General features: G+C 44.6%; 4 non-coding genes across 4 annotated transcripts; 2 read left to right on the top strand and 2 right to left on the bottom strand.

Moving 5' to 3' along the window:
• Positions 1 to 1,121: 1,121 nt before the first annotated feature.
• Positions 1,122 to 1,195, top strand: trnat-agu (transfer RNA threonine (anticodon AGU)). The gene has a single exon. It is a non-coding gene; the product is annotated as a tRNA-Thr (tRNA).
• Positions 1,196 to 2,666: 1,471 nt separating this feature from the next.
• trnal-aag (transfer RNA leucine (anticodon AAG)) lies at positions 2,667 to 2,748 on the bottom strand. Its single transcript has one exon. It is a non-coding gene; the product is annotated as a tRNA-Leu (tRNA).
• Positions 2,749 to 13,872: 11,124 nt separating this feature from the next.
• trnal-cag (transfer RNA leucine (anticodon CAG)) lies at positions 13,873 to 13,954 on the top strand. The gene has a single exon. It is a non-coding gene; the product is annotated as a tRNA-Leu (tRNA).
• Positions 13,955 to 14,979: 1,025 nt separating this feature from the next.
• trnat-agu (transfer RNA threonine (anticodon AGU)) lies at positions 14,980 to 15,053 on the bottom strand. The gene has a single exon. It is a non-coding gene; the product is annotated as a tRNA-Thr (tRNA).
• Between the last annotated feature and the right edge of the window lie 10,960 nt (positions 15,054 to 26,013).

Below are 26,013 nucleotides of genomic sequence, written 5' to 3'. Positions count from 1 at the left end.
TTGTGTAAAGAGCTAATGAAGTGGCATCTGCTCTTGACCTGCTGTGGTGGTAGGCAAGCTGGAGCAGATCCAAGTTGCTTCTCAGACAGAAGTTGATGTGTTTCATGACCAAATTTTCAAAGCATTTCATCAGTGGATATACCGTAAGTGCTATTGAACAATAGTCACATAAAAATGAGCGGAGAAATTATAGCCTGGTGAGCCTGATGTCAGTGGTGGGAGATGTTTTGGTGCTGGAAATATGAGTATTTGGATAGACAGGACCTGATTAGAGCTACTCAACATAGTTTCGTCTGTGGCAGGTCATGTCTAACCAATCTTATAGAGCTTTTTGACGAAATTACTAGGGAAGTTGATGAAAGCAAGGCAGAGGATGTTGTCTACATGGTCCTAGCCGATACAATGTGAGTAGATCCCAGACTCAGGCGGTATAAGTCTCCGTACAGGCATCAGGACCTAACCCGGATATTGCCATGCATGTGCGTACCGTACCTCTGACAAATTCAGAATTTTTTCTCTGACACTCACTAATATCACGGAACGAAGTGATCCCATATATCTGCCCCGAGATGTCTTGCCATTCTATTTCTCACCTATTGAATAATGCTACGCGCTTCCCAAATGGTGCACGTTATAACCCAACTGCCGGACAACGCATTTCCCTTTTCCCTGCGTATTGCCACCCTCCCTGCACACATTAACACCTGTTATCAGCAACTCTGGACAATTTTATTCCTTCAGCCTATTGACAAAAAAAAATACTTAACAACAATCCTTAGAGTAGCGGATTTGTCGAAAGTCCCCAAACCGTCAACACACACTTACCGCTGTTCTCTCTGTTTAAGTGGTGACAGTCCTTCCGCACGTATGAGGTCTCGGGGCTGGTGGATCTGCCAATTCTCTGTGAATTGGAGTTATGTTCTGAAAACGAGTGAGCTGTGGTGACAGTAGGAACCTACATTATGCATTGCAGACTATTTTAGGGTGAGTCTCTCAACACGGTTTACTTTGTTTTATCTCATCTTGACAGACTAAATCTGAAACATCTCCCTCGCTAGCAGACGAAGAAGAGAAGTTAATGCAAGTGAACTATCATTATTACCGTTGCTGACTAGCGCGAGGGTTCCGTGGCTGAACTGGTCAAAGCGCCTGTCTAGTAAACAGGAGATCCTGGGTTCAACTCCCAGCGGAGCCTTTAAGTTATGGGGTGAATTGACGTGTGATGAAGGCGGCTTTGAGGTATTACAAATTTACACTTCACACAGCACAATACCGCAAAACGGAATTTAACAATAATACAGTGTATAATATTCCTCGAAAACGCTGCAGGTCTGCGGAGCAAGAAACCTGTTTGGATGGACGATAGTTCAAATATATTACAATTCCGATAAGCTTGTGAGTGCGTTTTTGCATTGTGCGGCCGTGATCTGCTTTATGAACGCGTCCTGATCTTACTGAGAAACGATTCCACACTGCGTTTCAAAACTCTTTCCTATTGAACTCCGATTAGTTCGCTGCATGTTTCAAGAAACCCGATAGCTGGTGTTAATGAAATGAGCTGCATGTTAAATACTTTCAATACTTTTACATATATATTGTTACGTACCCGTGACACGTGACAGTGGTACCCTTGTCCCGTGACTGGGGTTGAAGTTATACTGGACTTGAGGTAATGGTCTTGTGATGGTGGAGTGACGTCATTTTCCCGCCAGTAGAGGCCATGTGACAGGTTTTTTTTACAGGGTAAAAGGAAGACCCACCCTGTCAGGTGGGGCAGTTCGTGGCGGGATTTGCCAAGCTGACTTCATGTTACTGCGTGATTTAATGTGATGACGCAGTTTAGTTGAAAAATGAAGTTTTATTTAATGCCTAAAGTTTGAAAGGTCATTGCTAGCGGTTTCTTTGCTGGTGGAAGAGTGAAGATAAGAATTTGGAAGATAAAAATCGAGGAGAATCGATTTTCGACGGTGGATTGGTTACGACCTTTACTTGATCCTCATTCGGAAGGATTTCGTTGACTGTTCTCGTGTTAATCTCCGCTGGGATAGCGGGCGATTGAGAATAGTGTGGAAAGAAGGTCAGTACCTTTAAGCCGTTATATTTCATAAAATTCTTCGTGGGAAAGTACGACGCCGGGAATCGAAGGACATCGACGTGGAAGAGAATTTAAATCGCCTTAAAAAGTCTCTCCTTTTAAATGGACTGTGAGCTTTTGAACTTTCGGCATACCGCTTTAAAGAACTGTTTTTTTTTCCATACCGCTTTAAGAACTGTTTGAATTGCAACGCTATTAAGAACTGTGAGTCTGCCGCACAGCAGCTGAATTGCTGTTGAGCTGATGTTTGTTTACTTTTGGGGGGGGGTTGTTTTCAGTGTTTAATAAACGTGTTATTTGTTATAAAAACCCTTGCCTAACTCATATATATTTATTGTTGCCTGAATACGTAACAATATGTTAAATAATTTTACACACGCTATGTTCGATAAACAGAGGCCTCGAACCCCACGCATCGACAGCATACCCCACCCAATCTCGAGTGTTCTGATTACTCCCGGCGTAATATCATTGCCCCTGATACCAATACAGGAACATCTTGTTCTGTACAGCATTCAGGAATTCAATGCAACTAAAATACCGGCGGAGAACAACAAATGTGCACTCACGATGGCAGTGGTGGGATTCGAACCCACGCCTCCTAGGAGACTGGAGCCTTAATCCAGCGCCTTAGACCGCTCGGCCACACTACCACGTTCTTTAATCATTCCACAGTGACGTGATTTGTTGACCACGTTTTATTTCAAAGTGTTATACCATCGGTATAAGCGTTGAAACTTTCTCCTACATACTGTGCTTGAGGCTTCAAGCATTTTCTATTTTTTTTCCAACCCAAAGCAGACCAGAGAGAACACGGGTACAGAGCTGCCTCTTCAAACTGCCGGGTGGCAGCCAGATGTCACTGCGAGTAATCTCAGCACACACATGGGATATTAGGGTTAAATATTCACATTTCCAGCGGCTGCAAAGAGTAAAATCACTCCCTATCGACCTATCTTGTCACATCCAGCGAACCTTTGCATGTGTAATCCGAAATATTGCAAGCTTTTCATTCAGATGAACCAATCCCAGCTTCCGCACCCCTAACATATCAAATTAAAACACTCACATTAACAACGGTTCTCGAATGTCTGTACTCAGCCCTTTCTGGGATATTTAAAGCCATTCAAAAAATCACCACCACAAAACTCCAATATCACTGAAACAGATTTTATGCAGCTGTTTCATGATTAAATAGTATTGATTTGCAATTTTACCCGCACCTGAAACTTTCCGTCAGCACACTTCTGCCCGTTGCCCTCCAAATTAGAGCTTTGAATTTGAAAAGTAATGAAGATAACCATCCTCAAACAGTGTTTGTGGCGGGACTAGGTACCGGATAAATTGTACGCGTGCGTTTATGAGGCGTCAAGTTCCAGGTTTTTTCCTGAACCGCAGAAAATACAAACATTTGTACACAGCATCAGGAAGAAGACTACCGAGCCTTGTCATTCAATTACTTCATGGCTGAACAGATTGTCTAGCCAACTGCTCACTTCCATCGATCTTGTCAATATGTCACTTTGGTTAATAATTTATTCCCCGTCTTGTGAATGATTGAGGGCTCTGTCCGCATTTTTCCTGACCAATACCCTGGTTGACGATGCACTGGGAGAAATGCGATTATCTGATTGGCGTGGTGAGTGAATGACTCGATTACTTCAAACCATATATTGGATTGTTAGATTCTCCATCATCAGGTGACGTTATCAGCCGCTCCAATGCTGACCGTGTTTATCATTGTAATGAGTGCGGAGAAAATACCGTCTCCGGAAACAAAAACATTTTTATTTGATCACTTGTCAGTAGAAATCCAACACGCTAGCAGCGCGCCATAGAGCCCACAAGCACGGACTTTGTGCAAAAGGCAAACTTCCTGAAGAGAAACCTGCAATCTAAGGAACAAAAAAAAACTTTCCTGCGCTCTCTTTTCTTTCGCTCAGCAGCAATTTCGGTCAGATCTCAAAATGTCGCGTGGCCTTCCCCTCGTATAGAGGGTGGCGCGACGCCGAACTTCTGTATCACCCGCGATGTTCCGGGAAAGATCCTATGAGCCTAACAACCTCGGAAGCACAGTGCCACTTATAGTATCATGCACACACATCAAATACTTTTCTTCCAGAAAGTTTTCCACCACTGTCCCATTCACATTTGTGTCACTATAACCTCACTTAACACGAGGAGCATTAAAATCCCCTATTAGCAAACTAACTTTTTAGCATTCCTTTGTAAGGTTAAGAAAAGGAACATAAAAGGAAAAGAAGAAAAAAGTTCATGTTTCTCTGACCACTAACAACACGTCGTTGTTGTCTGGATATTATCCACCCTTCACCCTTCAGTGAAAGATGATGTATTTGTTAGGAGAGCCGACAGAAAGTTCTGTGGACGGGAACAAGGTTTTCGGATGGCATCATGTTGCCTCCAGGTTCAAGGGTCAGGGACATCATGATGGAGTCCATAACATTCTTCCGCGGGAAAGTGAGCAGCCAGAAATCCTGGTCCACGTTGGTAGCAGTAGCATGGGTTGGAAGGGCGACGAAGTCCTACAAAGTGAATTCAAGGAGTAAGGTGCTAAATTAAAGGACAGCTTCTCCAGGTTGGAGATCTCCCAACTGATGCCTGTACAACGTGCTAGCGAGGCAGAAATAGGAAGATAATACAGCTTAATACGTGACTCAGGAGATGCGGCAAGAAGTCGGTGTTCCTTGCCATCCCGGCGAAAGTAGCGTTTCTGGAATATAAAACTGAAGACCTCAGAGCTAGATTGCAGTGCCAGTGGGACATCAGCGACTGTTGTGTATTCTGCTTTACAGCAACATGGCTCAGTCCAACACTCTGGAAACAGCGCTCCAGCCCGAGGGCTACAACATCCATTCAATGGACAGGACGTAGGCATCAGGTAATGATAGAGCTAACGGCGTTTGTTTCATAATTTGTTCATTATGATGCTCAGATGTGGCACCTCTGTTTCAGACCTGTTCCTCAAACCTAGAACAGCCAGTGATCAAGTGTCGTCCATTCTACCTACCAAGGAACTTCTTAGCCATCATCCTAGTAGAGATGTACATTCCAGCCCAGACAATCGTCGGGCAAGCACTGGGGGAGCAGAGCACCGCGCTCAACAACACTAGACAGTGTACTATGATACCTTCTTGATCATCCCGAGGGTCTTCAACCGGGTCACTTGAGGAAGTCTCTGACTAATAATCACCAGCATATCACGTGCTGAGCGCTCGATTACTGTTACACCGTCATCAACAATGCTTACCGTGCCATGCTGCACCTAGATTTTGGCACATCCAAACACCAAGTTGTACTTCTACTCCCAGCAGAATAGCACAGACTGAGGACGACAGCAACAGCGATGAGGACCGTGAATTTAGCAACAAGCGGTGTGGATGTACATTTACAGCACTGCTGTCATCGATGGGCTGGACCCTATTTAGGTGTTGATATTAGGATGTGAATAAATATACCACGGCTATTACCGACTGTCTTCCTCAACTGGCCTGGTTGAAGACCCTCAGGAAGATCAAGAAGGTATCAAGACAGAGTACAGAGGAGATTTACTAGAATGTTACCTGGGTTTCAGCACCTAAATTACAGAGAAAGGTTGAACAAGTTAGGTCTTTATTCTTTGCAGCATAGAAGAGGTCGAGGAGGGACTTGATAGAGGTATTTACAATTATGAGGGAGATAGATAGAGTTGATGTGGATAGGCTTTTTCCATTGAGAGTAGGGAAGATTCAAACAGGAGGACATGAGTTGAGAGTTAAGGGGCAGCTTTTTGGGGTAACACGAGGGGGAACTTCTTTACTCAGAGAGTGGTAGCTGTGTGGAACGAGCTTCCAGTAGAAGAGGTAGAGGCAGGTTCAATTTTGTCATTTGAAAAAAATTGGATAGGTATGTGGACAGGAAAGGAATGGAGGGTTATGGGCTGAGTGCAGGTAGGTGGGACTAGGTGAGAGTAAGCGTTCAGCACGGACTGGAAGGGCCGAGATGGCCTGTTTCCGTGCTGTCATTGTTATATGGTAATCATAAAACAAGTTCATAAAATCTGTTTCAGTCATATTGGAGGTTCGTGGTGGTGATTTTCAGAATGGCTTTAAATATCCCAGAAAGGGCTAAGTGTAGATATTCGAGAACCGTTGTCAATGTGAGTGTTTTAATTTGAAATGTTAGGGTGCTGTCAGAAATAACTCACACCATGAGTCTCAGCAAACTGCAAAGCGGCAAAGCTTTATTTTTCACGAGTCTGCAGAGTCGGACCCAAAACTGCTCCAGCAGTATTGAGCCCAGAGCATTACATTTCACTTCCTTTTATACAGTTTCAAGTAGGTTATCACGTGTCCCTCAGTTGCTGTATCATTCCTACAATTATTCATAGTCAGCTCCACTCTCCCCCTCCCCACAGGCTTGTACATTTCGGGGGTCACATACACATTTTCTCATATCCTCTGTCCTTGGAGTTAGCCATCCGCAGAGCCATGTCTGCCAAGTTTTCAAAACACTCATCGGCCTTGGAGTTAGCCACAAGAGTACAGCTTATCTCCATCTGTTTCATCCACCTCCGCTCTCAGCTCCTAGCTTAATGACTCCCTTTTAGTTCTTCATGATTACCACAAGGTACAGATTGTACCTATACAGTTTTGCAAGAATCTTATATCCTTATTTAGCAATGTGTCAGCATATGTTTTGTAAGCTTAGATCTTAGCACAGTCTAACCTTAACCCTTTCACTTCTTACAATTCCACCCTTTTTCTTTTTAGAGTGTGCTAAGGATTTGTCCAGGGATTCCACTCTTCCAGTTCTCTGCCTCGTTGCAACAGCATTTTAGCCGGGTCAGCTGGGTTCCCTGGCTGCATTACCTGTACTACTACTCGCGTTATTAATGCTCTCAAGCAGGGTATTAAGCATGGTAATATGATTATCATTATGAGTATTCCGCCAAATATTAACAGGGCTATTCGCCACCAGCTTCCTCCCAGCAGACTATCCAGCCAACTCAGGTTCCCTAAGGATCTCCAAGTTTGTACTGGCACATGGGCCAACTTCCGAATTTTGTCGGATATTTTCAACACTGCCTTTCCATTATCATTTATCTTTAGGCAACAGTTTGTCAGATTGAACTTTCCACAGACCCCTCCCTCGGAGGCCAATAGGTAATCCAATGCTAATCGATTTTGGTATATGGCTGTTCTCATCTGGCTTTGCTGCTCAGCCAGCAATTCCAGAGCCAATGCGGTTTGGTTGGTGATCACCTCTACTACAGCTTGTAGGCGTATTATTCGATTTAACATATATACCGGGGTTCGGTAACCCCATGACCCATCCTGGGCCCAAGTTGCTGGTCCGTAATATTCAATGATGCGTGCTGGAGGCCACTCGTCGCCCCATTCTCCCACCTTTATCTCCCGCTTCTCCCTTCTCAGTGAGTCAAATAACTTGATTCCCAATTCCCTCTCTTCATCCTGGGGTAGGAGGAAGAACTCTGGCCTTATAAGGCCTAAGAAACAAACTCCTCCCCATCCTTTCGGCAATTTGGTGTATGCCTGATTCCCACAAATCCAGAACAGACCTTCTGGCACATATCCATTTTGTCTCAGGGCATGTACTTTCTCGTACACTCCAACTTCTCCCTTCTCCTTTTTCTTCTCTCACTGATCCACCGGGGTATCCCCTGTTCTTTCTCAGGGTATATTTTATTCCTCCCTCTTCACATTCCTCTTTTTCTTTTCCATAACATTGGTCATTTACATGTGAATGTGACACAAGGGCCCCGGGTCGTTCTTTTCCTTTCTCCAAAACTCGGTTCCTACACTTGTCACATTTCCCTTCTATTTTTCCCACATACAGAATTAAATATATTACAGTCAATAATGTAACAGTCCACATTGAGTTCATTTTTGTTGCCTTTTCAGTTTCACCACCAACGGTTCTTCACTGGGAACACAGGTCCACTCCGTGTGTCCCTCAGGCTTAACTGGTCCCTTTATTCTGGATGCGTGGGTCCACCCTTTCTCTTTTGTTCGTACGGCCGCCTCGGTGGTTAACAGGACCTGGAAAGGGCCTTCCCACTGTGGTTGTAACTTCTCCGGCTTCCAGGTCCGTACCAGAACCCAATCTCCAGGCACGATCTGATGTAAAGCAAAGTCGAGCGGCGGAGTCTGGGCCAAGAGACCCTTCTTCCGCAGTTCTGCAAAGGAACGAGATAGTGCCAGTAAATAGTTCCTTATAAAAATATCACCCCCTTGTAGCGTGGGGTACCCTTCTACCTTATTCCAATACGGGAGTCCAAACAGCATTTCATAGGGGGAGATTCCTATATCCTTCCTGGGTGCTGTTCGGATTCTTAACAGGGCGATGGGGAGACACTTAGTCCAGGGTAACTTGGTTTCTAGCATTAATTTGGTCAATTGCGCCTTTAAGGTACTGTTCATCCTTTCCACCCGTCCCGAACTCTGGGGATGCCACGGGGTATGGTATTTCCATTGGATACTCAATGCATCACAAATCAACTGGTGCGTCTTGGAGGCAAAGTGTGTCCCTCTGTCCGAGTCTATGGACCCCATGATCCCATATCTGGGGATTATGTTTTCTAGTAGTATTCGGGCTACTGTAGGCGCATTGGCCTTTGTGGTCGGGTATGCTTCCACCCAGTGGGTAAAATGATCCACTATTACTAACAGGTACTTCCATCTCTGCACTGAGGGTAGTTCGGTAAAGTCGATCTGGACTCTATGGAACGGTCTCATGGCCAGTGGCTGGCCACCTCTTGGAGTGGATCGCATCACTTTCTTGTTTATCCGCTGGCACGTCGGACATCCAGTTATCTCTTGCTGGGCCAGTGTGTATATTCCTTTGCATACATAGTCCCTCAGAATTGTGTCGCACATGGCCTGTACTCCCCAGTGGGTTTGATGGTGCAACTGTTGGAGGATGTTGCGGGTTACTTCCTTATTTAGTACCTGTCTCCCATCCGGGACCGTCCATTTACCATCAGTGTCTTTTCGGGCTCCTAGTTGGTTCATGCTATCAATCTCTATTTGGGTAAACATAGGTTGTTTAGTAAGTCCTTCCCTCACTGGTATCAAGGTCAGGAGTTGGATCGGGTCTTCAACGGCTGCTCGTTTGGCCTCCCCATCGGCTAGACGGTTCCCTACTGCTTCAGGTGTTGATCCTTTTTGGTGTCCGGGTACATGTACTACCGCAATCTCAGTTGGTAGGGCCAGGGCTTCCAATGTCATACTTATCATTTGCTCGTGTGCCAGTCCCTTTCCTCTGGCCGTTATCAGTCCTCTTTCTTTCCATATCTTCCCAAAGGTATGTACTATCCCATAGGCGTACTTAGAGTCAGTGTATATTGTTCCGATCCTCTTCTCCAATATCCTCAGAGCCCTCTGGAGTGCGTATAATTCGCATGACTGGGCCGACCAGTTTCCCGGTAATCTCCCGGACTCCACTATTCTTTCAGTCTCTCCGTCAATGATGGCATATCCGCTGTGCCGTACTCCATCAATACATCGTGAGGATCCATCTATATACAATTCCTGTCCTTCTCCCAGGGGAACTTCCCGTAAGTCCTCCCGGCTCTTTGTTTGCAAGTCCAGCAATTCAATACAGTCGTGTTCTGACTCCTTTTCTTCTAGTCCTCCATAGAGGAACTGGGCTGGGTTGCAACTGGAATCCTTTGCGAAGTTTAGGTCTTCTCCGGTCATCAGTATAGTTTCGTACTTTAGAATGCGGGAGTCAGTGAGCCACCGATGTGCCTTCTGGGCTAGTAGGGTGCTGACCGAGTGGGGAGAATGCACTGTGATCTTCCCTCCAAAGGTTAGTTTCCGGGCTTCCTCTACCAATACCGCTGTCGCTGCCACTGCTTGGATACAGGTGGGCCATCCACGCGATACCGGGTCTAACATTTTTGACAGGAAAGCCACGGGTTGCCGCTTTCCTCCTCTTAGTTGGGTGAGTACCCCTTGGGCCATTCCTTCGGCATTGTTGACGTACAGCTGGAATGGTTTTTCCAGGGCTGGCAAGACTAACACCGGAGCACGGATCAATTGCCCCTTGATATAGTTGACTTTTTGCTCCTCTTCCTTTGTCCATTTTACTGTTTGCTCATCTTGCCCGAGTTTATCATACAGAAATCTCACCAGGGGAGTATAATTCTCAATCCAGATTCGACAATACCCCACTAACCCCAGGAACTGTCGTATCTCCTTCTTGGTACGAGGTAGCGACATCCCTGTTATTCCAGCTATCCTTTCTGGGGTAATGCTTCGCTGTCCCTTACTGACCCGGTGTCCCAGATACCTTACTTCCTTTTCCACGAATTGTAACTTTTTCTTGGAGACCCGTAGCCCCTTTTTCCCTAGGAAGTTCAGTAATCTGATGGTATCTTCCTGCACCCCTTTCTGTGTTGGCCCGGATAGTAATAAATCATCCACATACTGTAGCAGTTGGTTCTCTGGAGCACATTGGAATTCCGCTAGTACTTGCTCCAAGACCTGCCCGAATAGGTTAGGTGACTCAGTGAATCCTTGCGGCAGGACCGTCCATCTGAGTTGTCTTTTCCGCCCTGTTGTAGGATTTTCCCATTCAAACGCAAACATGTCCCGACTGCTTTCTTCTAGCGGGCAACTCCAGAAAGCATCTTTTAGATCTATTACACTGAACCATTCATGGTCAGGGGAGATTTTACTCATCAGGGTGTACGGGTTGGGTACTACCGGGTATCGGGTCTGGACTACTGCATTTAGACCCCGCAGGTCTTGTACCATCCGATAAGTCCCGTCCGGCTTTCGCACCGGGAGGATGGGGGTATTATATGGCGACATACATTCTTCCAGCAGTCCATCTGCGATCAGCCCTTCAATTACCGGCTGCAGCCCTTTTCTTCCTTCCATCGCAATGGGATACTGCTTCCTCCTTACTGGGCGACCGTCCGGTAGCAAGGTGATCTGTAGAGGGCTGATGTTCAATCCTCCCCTATTTCCCTCTCTATACCACACCTCGGGCTCTATTTTCTGGTCGTCCTCTTCTTTTAATGCGAATAATTTTACTATTATTTCTCCATTGTTCGGCACTGTTCCAATGCCCAGTTGCACTTGCAGGTCCCTTCCTAATAGGTTGAATCCTGCCGAGGGCAGCAGGAGAAGGTCTTGCCTTGTTGCCCTATTTTCATATCCGACTTCCACATTGTCCACAATGGGCACTTGTATCGTTTTTCCTCCGATACCGGATACCTTCATTACTCTTGTTCCTGTTCGGGCGCCGGGAGGTATCTGGATTACACTGGATCTTTCAGCACCCGAATCTACCATAAAGGTTGTATCTGACCCTTGGGGACCTAATTTCAGATTTACCAGGGGTTCCTGTCGATAGTCTCTTCTCCCCAAGGGTAGGAACCCCCGACCCCCCTAGTCTTCGTCCTCCATCATGGCATATGACCTGACCTCTCGCCGATACTTAGGACATTCCCGTTTAAAATGTCCTTCCTCGTTACAGTGGAAGCATCTTAGAGTCCTTCGCGTTTTCCTTCCTGGTTCTTGGCCATTGCCTCGGTCTGACCACGTTCCCCTCTTTTCCCTGTTTTCTGTGGTTACTTGCCGTACTGTCTGAACCATTATCCTAGCGGTATTTTTCTGTTTCTCCTCATCTCTTCTTACAAACACCTTCTGTGCTTCTCGCAGTAATTCGCTCAAGGGTTTTGAATTCCAGTCCTCTATCTTCTCTAGTTTCTTCCGAATGTCTGGCCAGGCTTTCGATACAAATTCTACCCTAATTAGCTGTTGTCCCACCTCTGTCTCCGGGTCTACCCCCGCATATTGTTGCATATTTTTCCGAATTCTATCCAGGAAGTCAGTTGGGGTCTCATCGGGGTTCTGGTGGCTTCCGAACGCCTTAGTGAAGTTATGACCCTTGGGGACCGCTTGTCTTATTCCCTTTATCAGGAATTCCCTCATGTCTCTCATGTTTCCTTGACCTTCTCCGGTTTGCTTATCCCAGTTCGGGTTTAACAGGGGAAACTTAGGTTCCCCGGCATTCCCCTTCTCCTTTCTCTCTCTCCTCTTCCGCCTGCCGTTGCGGATCATCCGGATGCGGAGCACTAGCAGCTTGTTCGGGCTGCTGGGGCCGAGGAACATAAGGGGGAGGTAGATGATTCAACACTTCCCAAGGAGGCTCTTCCTCCTTAGTTTTAGTTTCTAGTTTAAAACTTCTTGCGGAGTCTCCTGGTCCGGGAACCCAGCAAGAGGCATACTCATTTTCTTCCTCTCTCACATTTGGTTTAGAGTTTACATATATGTTTAAGGCCTGTCTAACCCAATCCTCATCTGACCCAAATGGTGGCCACCATACCGAGGACCCTTTTATTGGCTGTTTGGACCATGATTTGCAATATTCTACCATTCTCTTTTTCTGCTTTCCCTTTGTTCGTCCATATCCCCATCCTGCAAACATTCTACCGAGGGGGCTATCAGGAGGTACCTTCGGGAACAAACCCGAACTCTCCGGCTCCTCTTCCTTTGAGCTTCCCCCTCCCATTATTCCCTTCCCGGCCCGGTTCTTTTTACTCTAGGTGTCGTCACACCTAGTTTACCCGGTCACACCCACCTAGATCTCAGTTAGCTAGTCTCACTTACCCGGTGTGCCGTAGAACCGTCTCCTTTCCTCCCTGCTTTGCCGCCTTGCGCTGTCCGGATCTCACTCGCTCAAGCCGTTTCAGACGACGAGCAAGGAATCAGGGACTGCCGAACTCGGCAGGGTGCACCTTCTCCGATGTCCTTCCTCTCGCCCTCCACGACCGGAGTGGGGATCCCGGACGAGACCCCCAGCTGTCAGAAATAACTCACACCATGAGTCTCAGCAAACTGCAAAGCGGCAAAGCTTTATTTTTCACGAGTCTGCAGAGTCGGACCCAAAACTGCTCCAGCAGTATTGAGCCCAGAGCATTACATTTCACTTCCTTTTATACAGTTTCAAGTAGGTTATCACGTGTCCCTCAGTTGCTGTATCATTCCTACAATTATTCATAGTCAGCTCCACTCTCCCCCTCCCCACAGGCTTGTACATTTCGGGGGTCACATACACATTTTCTCATATCCTCTGTCCTTGGAGTTAGCCATCCGCAGAGCCATGTCTGCCAAGTTTTCAAAACACTCATCGGCCTTGGAGTTAGCCACAAGAGTACAGCTTATCTCCATCTGTTTCATCCACCTCCGCTCTCAGCTCCTAGCTTAATGACTCCCTTTTAGTTCTTCATGATTACCACAAGGTACAGATTGTACCTATACAGTTTTGCAAGAATCTTATATCCTTATTTAGCAATGTGTCAGCATATGTTTTGTAAGCTTAGATCTTAGCACAGTCTAACCTTAACCCTTTCACTTCTTACAGGTGCGGAAGCTGGGACTGGTTCATGTGAATGCAAAGCTTGCAATATTTTGGAGTACACATGCAAAGCTCGTTGAATGTGACAAGATAGGTCGATAGGGAGTGATTTTACTCTTTGAATCCGCTGGAAATGTGAATATTTAGCCCTAATATCACACGTGTTTGCTGAGATTACTCGCAGTGAAATCTGGCTGCCTCCGGCAATTTGAGGAGGCAACTCTGTACCAGTGTTCCCTCTGGTCTGCTTCAGGTTGGAAAAATAGAAAATGCATGAGGCCTCAAGCACAGTGTTTGGGATAATGTTTCAACGCTTCCACCGACGACATATAAAGGTTACCATGGTGAATAAATCCACGCTACTGTGTAATGATCGAGAAAGATGTGGTAGTGTGGCCGAGCGGTCTAAGGCGCTGGATTCAGGTTCCAGTCTCCAAGGAGGCGTGGGTTCGAATCCCACCACTGCCATCACGAGTACACATATTTGTTCTTTTCCGCCGGGGTTTCGGTTGCGGTATTAAAGTGAAACAGAGCTAAATGTAAGAATAATCATGACTACAAACCAGTATCGGTGTCATGGCCAACTGTATTACTGTGGGTCTACCGAACTCTCCAGACTGGGCGGATGATCCTGTGGATGGGTAGGATTCGTGGCCTCTATTATCGAAAGTAGTGGGAGATAAAGTAATTAACATCAATATGTATTCTAGCTCATTTCTGTAATGCCGTCTGACCGGTTTCTTGAAAAAAAATGCAGCGAACTAGTCGGAGTTCAATTGAAAAGGCTTTTGAAACGCAGTGTTTCAGTAAGAGCAGGACATTTCAAAGGTTTTAAAGGTACATTTAATGTCAGAGAAATGCATACAATGTTACCCTGAAATGCTTTTTCTTCGCAACCATCCACGAAAACAGAGGAGTGCCCCAAAGAATCAACGACAGTTAAATGATAGAACCCCAAAGTACCCCCCAGCTCCCCTCCCTCACGTAAGCGGCAACAAGCAACAAACCCCCTTCACCACCGGCAAAAGAAAATCATCGGCACCCGCCACCAAGCACTCAAGCATGAGCAAAGCAATAGCAAAGACACAGATGTGCAGTTACCCCAAAGACTTCGCGTTTCACCCTGTCTTCGACATCTCTCTCTCGCCCCCCCCCCCCTCTCCCTCTCCCTCTCCCCCTCCCTCTCCGTCTCTCCCCGCCCCCCAATAAGTTCATAAAGCAGATCACGGCCGCACGTTGTAAACCATTGTCACCGTAAAACAAACTTACACTATAAAAATGCTATATAACAAGCTAGTGTCATCTATTTGAACCGGCATAATGTTTCTTGGACAGATAGACAATCAGACCTGTAACGTTTGAGGAATTTTATACACTGTGTTATTGTTCCGCTCCTTCCGCTCCTTTTTGAGGCATTGTGCTCTGTGAGAGGGTAATTTGTGATTTGGAGTGAAAGCCAACTTCATTACATGGCAATTCACCCCATAACTTAAAGGCTCCGCTGGGAGTTGAACCCAGGATCTCCTGTTTACTAGACAGGCGCTTTGACCAGTTAAGCCACGGAACCCTCACGCTATCCAGCGCCTGTATAATGATAGTTCATGATAGATCACTTAATGATAGTTCACTTGCATTAACTCTTCTTCGTCTGCTAGCAAGAGAAATTATTCCGATTCAGACTGTCAAGATAAAACAAAGTACACCGTATTGAGACTCATCCAGAATCCATAATATAGGTTCCTATTCTCACCACATTTCATAATTTTCCGATCATTGCTTCAATTCACAGACACGCAGCCGGGAGGCAGTGGCCAGTCCACCAGTCGGAAGGATTGTCCCCTCTTCGTCACGTGTTAATTGATGAGTTTAAACACTTCTTCAATCAATGTGGCAGGTGGTTTCATGTAATGCTGTGATCGTCATGGCTCTTTAAACAAGAAGGTTAAAAATAATATCTGTGCTGTGAGGATGAATCACGTCTTTGAAGCAAGGGAAGAACCATTCAAGAGTTAGAACTGAAGTCATTTAAACATCAGAGGACAAAGATGTAAGAAACAGTCGGAATAACCAAATTTTAAAAAGGAGTTGAAAAGAAGATCTCTGACATATCTATTCAGTTGTTTTCCAACAGAATAGATAAGGCCGAATGATTGGGTAGAGTAACTTCGGATTTCAGGAACACCCTGGTTAATATGCCCAAAAATGTTTGTAAGGAAGATTGAATAAAGTTTTTGCTTGCCTTAAACAGAGAGAAAAGCAGTAAATGGGTGTTGACCGTACAGGGAGGTTGGTCAAGTCGGACATTCTGAGGATTGTTGTTGAGTCTTTTTGTCAAAAGGATGAAGGAATAAAATTGCTGTTGACACTGGATTTGATGTTAATGTGTGCAGGGAGGGTGGCAATACACTGATTGAAGGAAATACATTGCCCAGCAGGTGGATACATTGCTCGGCCTTCCCCACTGGGAAACGCTTAGCATTACTCAATAGGTGAGAAATTGAACGGCAAGACATCTCGGGTCAGATATATCGAATCACTTCTTTCGGTGATATTACTGAGTGTCAGAGCAAAATTTTTGAATTTGTCAAAGGTACCTTGCGCACATGCATAGCAACAACTGGCTTAGGTCCTGATGCCTGTATGGAGACTTAAACCGTCTGATTCTGGGATTCACTCACATTGTATCCGCTAGGACCTGCTATCAAATGATACTGATGTTCCAGAATTGTACAATCTCCACATGAAATTTCCATCTATAATGTTCTGTTTCATTTATATAACTGATAAGCTCGTTCCAGTTTACGAATCACCCTCTCAGTCCCGTGGAGAATTAGATCAAGGCAGTTATCTAAGTTTGGAGTCTGCGCAAGCAACGTGCAAGGGAAAATAAACACCACAGGGAATACTTGGCAGATCAGGCAGTATCTGTGGAGAGTAAGAGAATTGTTTCAAAACCTAACTTCTTTGGCAGTCAGTAGCAGAAGAACATAGCCCAGTTCGGTGGATTTAGTTGCCTGGGAGAAATGTTAAAACATTTCCTGAGGCTTCATTCTATTAATATGATTAACCCTTGAGTGCAGCAAGTCAAGTATCAATCATTCTAAGAGAGAAGTACTTTAAAGCTGTACAAGAGAGAAAAAAAACCAGAATACAGGATCTAGTGCGACTGTTTATAAGAATTCGTTTAACATTGCAAAAGCTGCCATTCAGCCGAGTTGTTCGTGCTTACAAGCTTTTGTATCTGCCGCCCAATGTCACAGGGAGAAGATACGATGTCCAGGGTGGTAGGGGGACTTTGATATTGCTGGCTGCATTATGGAGGCAGCAGGAAGGGTGAACAGTATTCATGGAGGAGAGGATGGTTTTCATGATGGACAGAGTTCTGTCCGCAACATGGCTCAAACTAACCCAAACAGGTTAGTTACTCAGGACTCGACATAACTTCTGGGAGATGAGAGATTGATAAGTAGCATGTAGATATTGAGACAATGCTATCTCTTCGCACAGATGTGAGGGATTGAGGTGGTTTCTCACTTTGGTACATTTCTACAGAGGTTTAATACAAGAGTCATCAGTCAAGTTATCATGAGCCAGAATATTCCCATATTTCTCCTTCCAGGCAGTGCTGCAGGGTCCAGGTTAGGTCCTCGGAGATATTCACACCCAGGAACTTGAAATTGCTCACTCTGGCCAGTTCCGATCCCACCATGAGGGTTGGTATGTGTTCCTTTGTCTTACCCTTTATGAAGTCCACAATCAGCTCTTCGGTCTTGCTGACGTTGAGTGCAAGGTTGTTGTTGCGACAGCACTCAACTACAGGTATCTCGCTCCTGTACGCCCTTTCATTACCAACTGAAATTCTGCCAACAGTGGTTGTATCAGCAGCAAGTTTATAGATGACATTTGAGCTTTGCCTAGCCCCAAAGTCATCGGTGTAGAGAAGTAGAGCAGTGGGCTAAGCACACATCCCTGTGGCGCACCAGTGTTGGTCAGTGAGCTGGAGATGTTATTTCCAATCCACGCCAATTATAGTCTTCCGGTTTGGAAGTCGAGGATCCAGTTGCAGAGGCCTGGGTTCTGTAGCGTTTCCATCAGGACTGTAGGCTCTTTTGAGTATATTGATTTCGGGACCGTGCAGATATCGGGCACTTTCCATACTCAGAAGCTTCCACGTTTAGAATCTGCCGTTGGTGACCCATCTTTTTCAGTACCATGGTCTGTACTTGGGCCCCGAGGTTTCTGCTGATAAGCGAAGGTGCTGGTGCCATTTCTACAATGCATGCTCATCGTTGGGACCGTGACCAGATAGATGGGTTTCTCACTCATGGGGTTTCTGGGTATCGAGGCAGCCATGAGTTACACTGCCAGCAATTCTGTCACGCGTGTTTGGATGAGTAGGTGGACGGAATGGGAGTGGATAGACTACCCAAACACCACTGAGCTTCAGCTATCTAAATCCAAAAACTAGAACTCAGAACAATTAACATAGTTCCGAGTTAATCTCGAATGAAGAGTCGACCTTTGAGTCAATGAAAATGTGAATAAGTACTGCATGGGAAAACAAAACAACAAAATCCTTCCATTGGCTTTAGTCCTTGAGAAAATCACATTTGATCCTTCTCCGAGGGCTGGTGTGTTCCCTTGCCTTACCCTTCCTGAACTCCACAATCAAGTTTTTGGTCTCACTGGTGTTGAGTACAAGGTTGTTGCAGCAATGCCACTTAACTAGTTAGTACATGTCGCTCATGTACACCCTCTCGTCACCATTAGAGATTCTGCCAACAATAGTTGTATCATCAGCAAATTTATGTATGGCACTTGAGCTGTGTCTTGCCACATGGTCATAAGTGTGGAGAAAGTGAACAGGAGGCTAAGCACACATCCCTGAGGCATATCAAAGTTGATTGTCAGCAAAGTGGAGATCGATAAAATGGACAGCGGCACATCAATAGGATGCAAAACTGGGCTAAGAAGTGGCAGATGGCGTTCAACTCAGATAAGTGTGAGGTGGTTCATTTTGGTAGGTCAAATATGATGGCAGAATATAACGTTAATGGTAAGACTCATGGCAGTGTGGAGGATCAGAGGGATCTTGGGGTCCGAGTCCATAGGGCACTCAAAGCTGCTATGCAGGTTGACTCTGTGGTTAAGAAGGCAAACTATGCATTGGCCTTCATCATTTGTGGGATTGAGCTTAGGAGCCGAGAGGTAATGTTGCAGCTATAGAGGACCCTGGTCAGGCCCCACTTGGAGTACTGTGCTCAGTTCTAGTCGCCTCACTACAGGAAGGACGTGAAAACCATAGAAAGGGTGCAGAGGAGATTTACCTGGATTGAGGAACATGCCTTATGAGACTAGGTTGAATGAACTCAGCTTTTCTCCTTGGAGCGACAGAGGATGAAAGGTAACTTGATAGAGGTGTATAAGATTATGAAAGGTGTTGATCATGTTTTTCCCAGGGCTGAAATGGCTAACACGAGAGGGCACAGTTTTAAGGTGCTTGGAAGTAGGTACAGAGAAGATGTCAGGGATAAGTTTTTATGCAGAGAGTCGTGAGTGCATGGAATGGTCTGCTGGCAACGGTGGTAGAGGCAGATATGATAGGGTCTTTTAAGAGACTCCTGGATCGGTACATGGAGCTTAGAAAAATAGAGGCTATGGGTAACCCTAGGTAATTTCTAAAGTAAGGACATGTTCGGCACAGCTTCGTGGGCTGAAGGGCCTGTATTGGGCTGTAGGCTTTCTATGTTTCTATGTTATTACCAATCTGCACAGATTGTGATCTTCCCGTTAGGAAGTCACAGAGCCAGTTGCAGAGGGAAGTGCAGAGACACGGGTTCTGTAGTTTTCCAATCAGAACTGCAGGAATAATGGTATTAAATGCTGAGCTAGTCAATAAACAACATCCTGACATAGGTATTTGTATTGACCTGATGATATAATGCCAGGTGGACAGCCATTGAGTTATTATGAGCTGTAGACCTATTGTGGCGATAGGTCCAGTCCTTGTTAGCCATAACCAACCTCTCAAAGCACTTCACCGTAGATGTGAATGCTACTGGACGATATTTGCCAAAGTAGCTGACCCTGCTCTTCTTAGGCACTGGTAGTTGAACTTCCAGTTGTAGCAACGAGAGATTGAAAATGTCCTTCAACACCCCTGCCAGGTGGTTAGCACAGGTGTTCAGAGGTATACCACATACTGTATCAGGGCCTGATAGCTCTTCAAGGGTTCACCCACTTGAAATACAGCTTGATGTCAGCTTCCAAGATAGAGATCACAGGGTCACAGGGTGCTGTAGGGATCCTCATAACTGTAGTTTTATTCTCCTTTTCAAAAAGAGCATAAACGCTGTTGAGCTCATCTGGGAGTGCAGCATCACTGCCGTTCATAATGTTGAGTTTGTAGGAAGTAATGGCCTGCACTTTCTGCCAGAGTTGATGTGCACCCGATGCTGCTTCCAACCCTGCTTGGAATTGTTCCTCTGCTCATGAAATAGGTTTCCACAAGATGTACCTGGTTTTCTTGTACAGATCTGGGTCACCAGACTTAAGTGCCGCAGATCTAGCCCTCAGCAGTCTATGAACCTCCTGGTTCATCCACAGGTTTTTGGTTTGGGAATATACGGTAAGGTCTCATGGGTCCACACTCATCCCCAAAGGTTTTAATGAAATTAGTGACAGCAGTTGTGTACCCATTCAGGGTCGAAGGTGAATCCCTGAATACAGTCCAGTCCACTAATTCAAAGCAGTCCTTTAAGTGTTCATGTGCCTCCATTCTCCCTGCCTTCTTGGTCCTCACTACTAGTGCTGCAGTTATATAAAATGTGCAGTAGCCTCCCCCATACCAGATGGTGATGCAGCCAGCCAGAATGCTCTCCATGGTTCATATGTAGATATTTTAGAGTGTTTTAGTTGACAAACCAAATCTCCTTAAACTCTTAATGAAATATAGCCGCTGTCTTGCCTTCTTTATAGCTGTGTCGACATGCTGTGTCCAGGTTAGGTCCTCAGAGATATTGACACCCAGGAACTTGGAATAGTTCACTCTCTCCACTTCAGGTTCCTCTCTGAGAATTGGTTTGCGTTCCCTCATCTTACCATTCCTGAAGTCCACAATCAGCTCATACAAAAGGTTGGTATGCAGACTCAGTTGGTTATTAAAAAGACAAAAGGAATGTCTGCCTTCATTGCAAGAGGTTTTGAATTGAAGAGCAGGGAGATTCTGTTGCAACTGTACAGCATACCGGGGTAAATCCCATCAGGCCCTGGGGACTTATCCACCTTAATACTCATGAGGCGGCCCAATGCTTCCTCCTCCTTGACCTCTAAATGCCCAAACATATTTATACACTCGGCACTGATCTCCTGGTCTTCCATATCTTTTCACCTGGTAAATTCTGAAGCAACGTACTCATTAAATACCTCACACGAATTTTCCAAATCTAAGCAAAAGCTTCCCCTTTATCCTTGATAAATGCCAGTTGCATCTGGCATTGTGTTCAGCACATTCATCGTGGGAAGCAGGACCTGTTCCTAAGTTGTATTGTTCTATATTTTTGGTGAGCAACAGTGACAGAAAACTCTTAGCCAGGGGCACACACAGGTGTATCTGCGGCAACAAGTAGGGTCCTCGAGAGAGTTGGAGAACAAATAGATCAAGGAGCACAAGTACATAGTTCTCTGAAAGCGTAGACAGGGTGGTGAGGAAGACATTTGGTACATTGCCTTTATCAATTGTGGCTTGGAGTACATGAGTTGGGACTTCATGTTATCACTGTACAAGCCAGTGGTTAGACCACAATATATTATGTGTGATTCTACTCACCCATTTATAGGAAGAATGTCATTAAGCTCGAAAGGGGCAAAAAGTTTAGGGGAGTCTAAAACTCTCCTAATGTAAAAGGGAAAGACTCATCATGGAGAGAACGTGTGGAGAGTTTGAAAGGAGAAAATAGAAGGACAAAGACATGTCACAAAATATAACAAGTGGGCCCTTTTGTGGAGCAAAGTGACACCCTGTGTACAGGACCAGAGGAGGTGGACAGGGTCTGAAATAAATAGCTCTCAGCTGTATTCACCAAGAGAAAGGCATTGTGTTTGGAGATTTCAGTTGGTGCGGTGAAATTCCAGAGCAGATGAAGATTAACACAGGAGGGGATATTCAATGTCTTAGCAGGGCTAAAGGTGGATAAATCCCCAGTGCCTCATTAGATGTACCTCAGGCTACTGTGGGTGACAACAGTAGAGACTGTTGCGGCCCTGAAATATTTAAATTGCCATGGCCACACAGAATTTAATCTTGATAACTGTGAGACAACATTTATCTTCAGTTAAATAAGGGTACGACATTCCATGATTTGTGGGGTCTGAGGGAGTACTGAGAAATAGAGGGATCTTAATGTACAGATACACAGATCCTAAAGGTGGCAGAAGCAGATAGAATGAAGAATGCCAGTCTTCACTAGCTGTGGAACAGAACAGAAGTGTTGGAAGGACTTTTAAAACATGAATCGGCCCACAGCTGTAGCATTGTGCACAGTCTGGTGTCACACTATAGGAAGGGTGAGATTGCACTGGAGAGGTGATTCACCATGATATTATGGGAAAGGAGGGATTGAGTTATACGTAGACACCGCATAATTTGGTGTTTCTCCCCTGGGGCTTACGAGGATGAGGGGTGAACTCAGAGGACATAAAGTCCTGAGGGACACAGACAGTGTGAATGCACTCAAACTTTTCCAAGCACAGAGGAATCTAAAACTAGAGGGCACAGATTTAAGGAGAGTGGGGAAAGATTTTAACTGGGACCGAGTGAAAACATTCTCTACATAAGCTTAACGCTCAGCTTTCCACATTCTGGGGGAAAACAGACCCAGTATTTCCAGTCTCTCCTTGGAACTCCTGCTGAAACACTTCCTTTCTTTGCTCCGCAACAATTCAACTCCAGTCTCATCAACATATTGGACACTTGTAATAATGCACTATAACTCTTGTACTCAGTTCCCTAATGAAGGATTTATGTCACAGGACTTCTTCACCACCAAGTCTACACTGTTATCACTTTCAATCAACCATGTTCTCCGAGGTCTTTCTGTTCTACAACACTCTCTGGGTTCTGCCACTTATTGTCTAAGTCTTGTCCTCGTTTAACTTGCAAAAGTGCATCATTTTGAACTTCTGTGAGTTAAATTCCATCTAGTTTATCCACATCCTGTTGTGACCTTACTACCAGCTTTGCAACCATCAGTGAACTTATTTATCAACATTCACATCCAAACCATTAATGTACATGACAAACAACAGGGCAGCAGGCACGGATCCCTGTAGCACACCACTGGTCACAGGTCTCTAATCTGAAAAGGGAGCAGATGAGTTGATGCAAAAGAGCCACTGAGGGATGAGAGCAGATCTGTGAGAGTTTATCAGGATGGGAGGAGGTTACAGAGAGATTGAGGGGTGAGGACCAAGGAGGCAGGTGGGCCCGAAGATTGGAATGGAAAACATCAGGTAGGGAGCCAGGGCAGTAAGGAACTGACACTCGCTTACACTCCCCGGGGCAGCAGGCAGGAAGAGAAGACGCTGATGCTCACAGTGGCATCAAAATGCAGCAAGTACAGAACGACCCCACTTCATCTTCTGACTTTTTATGTCAGTTGGCAGTCCAACTTAAAGGTTTATTACCATCACCAACTGGACTGAAGTGTGGTGTAGAAAGTTGTGGAAAAAAACTCCTACAACTTCTCTTTCAAATGAAAGCTAAATTACCCCCAAAAACCCAATAGATTGTAAATAGTGAAAGACGATATTGACAATTAAATTAAAGTCACTCTCATAATTTAACAACATTTAAATGAAAACTATCAACCCTCAAAGATTGTAATGAAGTCTGCATTTGATTTCTTTCAACCTTATACGCTTCATACTGGAACAGAATGTTCAACTGTTTCATAATGCTGACAAAACCCACACACCCCAGAGTGATGTTTTCCAACAAGATTTAAGGAATAATTAAGCGTCATATCCCAATTCCAAGTTAAGTCAAAATAAACACTTCCCTTCTTGTTTTACCCTCTTCCCCTATATTTTTATGTATTCTGTAAAGGAGTCTCCCCTTATGCCCATTATCTCACAAGTCTTGCCATTACCCCCTATTTCTTAATCCTACCAACCCCTTCTGATTTGCTAAATGGGAGGTTTATATTCACTGCTAAACTTTTAGTAGCTTTCTCAGCAAAACAATCACCCTAGCCAGTTCCTTCAAAACCCCCTTTGTGCAGGGACGCTTAAGAAGCCAACATATAAACCGATACTTTGTGTACAAAATAATGTTTGATGAGCTTCCAACAGTAAATCTGGCCTTCTACTAGAATAAACTGTTTTAAGACTCATCAAAACTGAAGAGGGATCTGAACGAATTACAACCTTACATGGACAAATTTCCTCCACCCACTATAAGCCTCAAATGATGCAACCAGTTCTGTGTTGTATATATTGATAAATGATTGGCACATTGTTTTTTATCATTACCTGGAATTCAGGCACAATACATCCACAGCGACATTTTCAGTTAAATTATCTTCTGATCCTTCTGTAAAAATGTTTAACATACCATAATAATTTTCCATAATATATTGATAAACCAACAGACTCTCGGGCATAATAGAATCCTCAGACTTTATTAAATCATGTAACCTAAAATCAACTAAAGTCAATGGAAAAAGCAAGGTGGGGTTACCAAGAAAGCTACAGGACATATTGCGTAATCCAACACACATCTTATTCCTGGTGTGATAAGAACCCAGCTACCCAAAACTAAAAACATTTCTTCTGATATTCCTAACAATTCCCACCACACCTTTAACAGGGTGATCATTCCTCTGCCCCTCAGATTAAACCAGCGTGTTCAACCTCCGCAATTGTAAGGGTAATTGTTCCATTTCAACCAGTAAAGCCGAAAGAGGGGTCGCTTTTTGCCTCCACTACACAATCTTAAACCCTTTGCTTGCATCACATCCAAACATTTTTTAAATTAAAGATGAAGCTGACCATAAGCCACACAGTCATAATCAATAAGAGATCTAATTAAACAAATAAAAATAGTCAACAAAGATTTTCGTGTAGCACCTCAGTAGTATCCACATTAACACCTGAGAATATTAAATATTTAATATTTATCAATTATTTTACTGATACGGTGCTTCTACATCAGATTACTATCCATCCACATGCCTAGAAATCTTACCGCCGACACTTCTTCAAGTATCCTACTATATAATTTCCATTCAAGTGCAGGTCTATTAATCCTTCTTGTGAAACATGTTTTGAGTTTTAGCTATTGAAAGCTTAAATCCCCATCTGTCTGCCCACTGGTTTTGTCCTTACCGCCCGGAGCTGACCGGACCGTTGCCGAGGAAACGACGTCAGTAAAGAGCCCTCTCTATGACGTCAACGCGCCAGGGTCGGCAAATCGCAGGCTGTCACGTGATGGTGAGGTAACAGCCCGGCCAGGGGAAAGGGACAGCTGTCAATCAGAGGAGCCGCTGGGAACTTTGTGAACATTATAAATAAATCACCGAAACCTTCATGAAAACAAAAAGCGTCACTGATGAACATTTGTCATAATCTAAGTAAACTTATTATCAAACCATATGCTACCTTGAGATTAATTTTCTTGTGGGGTCTTACAGAAAAATAAATGCAATAGAATTTATGAAATCTATAAACGGCACAGGTTAACAAACAACCATGTGCAAAAAAAGACAAATCGTGCAAATTAATAAACAATACTGTAACATGAGTTGTAGAGAACTGAAAGCTTTTTAAATTTTTAGAAAAGATAGATATGCCACCTTTTTGTTGTCTACATGGATCAGCTCATGTTGCATCTTGGATCCTTTTCAATCTTGTCAAAGTCATACATTAGTTTTGTAGCACAGTTTATTTGATCTTACTGCTTTAAACAAGAGATTGGGCAGCTGCAGCTTCAGGCCTCTCCTGTATTCAGTGATTTGTTACCCATATGCAATTCACATTGCGATAATTCCTCTGCTTAAGTTATAATACATATAATTCCTGTAGTTATCTTGCAACTTGTATTTAGTCTAGTGTTTTGTTCCTGCATAAGGTACCAATGAGGGATCAAGGGATAGTGTGTAAGGAATGAGTTACATTTGATTCCTGCTTGGTATCTGCTAAACTGTGTAACAGAAAATGAAAGTTTTGTAAGACAAGATGGTGTCAGCTTGAAATGTGGGACTAGTCTGAAGATATGCACTAATACACATCACTGAGATGAGATACTGGTGAAGAAAGTGGGCTTCATGGTTCATTTCATGTTCCAAGCCTTCATTGGTAACGCACCCCAAATTTTTCTGTGCTTTTTTGACGATTGCATCGGTGCTGCATTTTGCACCTGTGCTGAGCTTGTCAACTTCATCACCTTTGCCTCCAACTTCCACCCTGCCCTTATATTCACTTCGTCCATCTCTGTCACCTCTCTCTTATTTCTCAATCTCTCTGTATCC

Source organism: Hemitrygon akajei, chromosome 24 (assembly GCF_048418815.1).
Source record: "Hemitrygon akajei chromosome 24, sHemAka1.3, whole genome shotgun sequence".
Lineage (NCBI taxonomy): Eukaryota > Metazoa > Chordata > Chondrichthyes > Myliobatiformes > Dasyatidae > Hemitrygon > Hemitrygon akajei.
The sequence above is the reverse complement of the archived record's forward strand: the minus strand, read 5'-3'. Positions and strand labels throughout refer to the sequence as shown.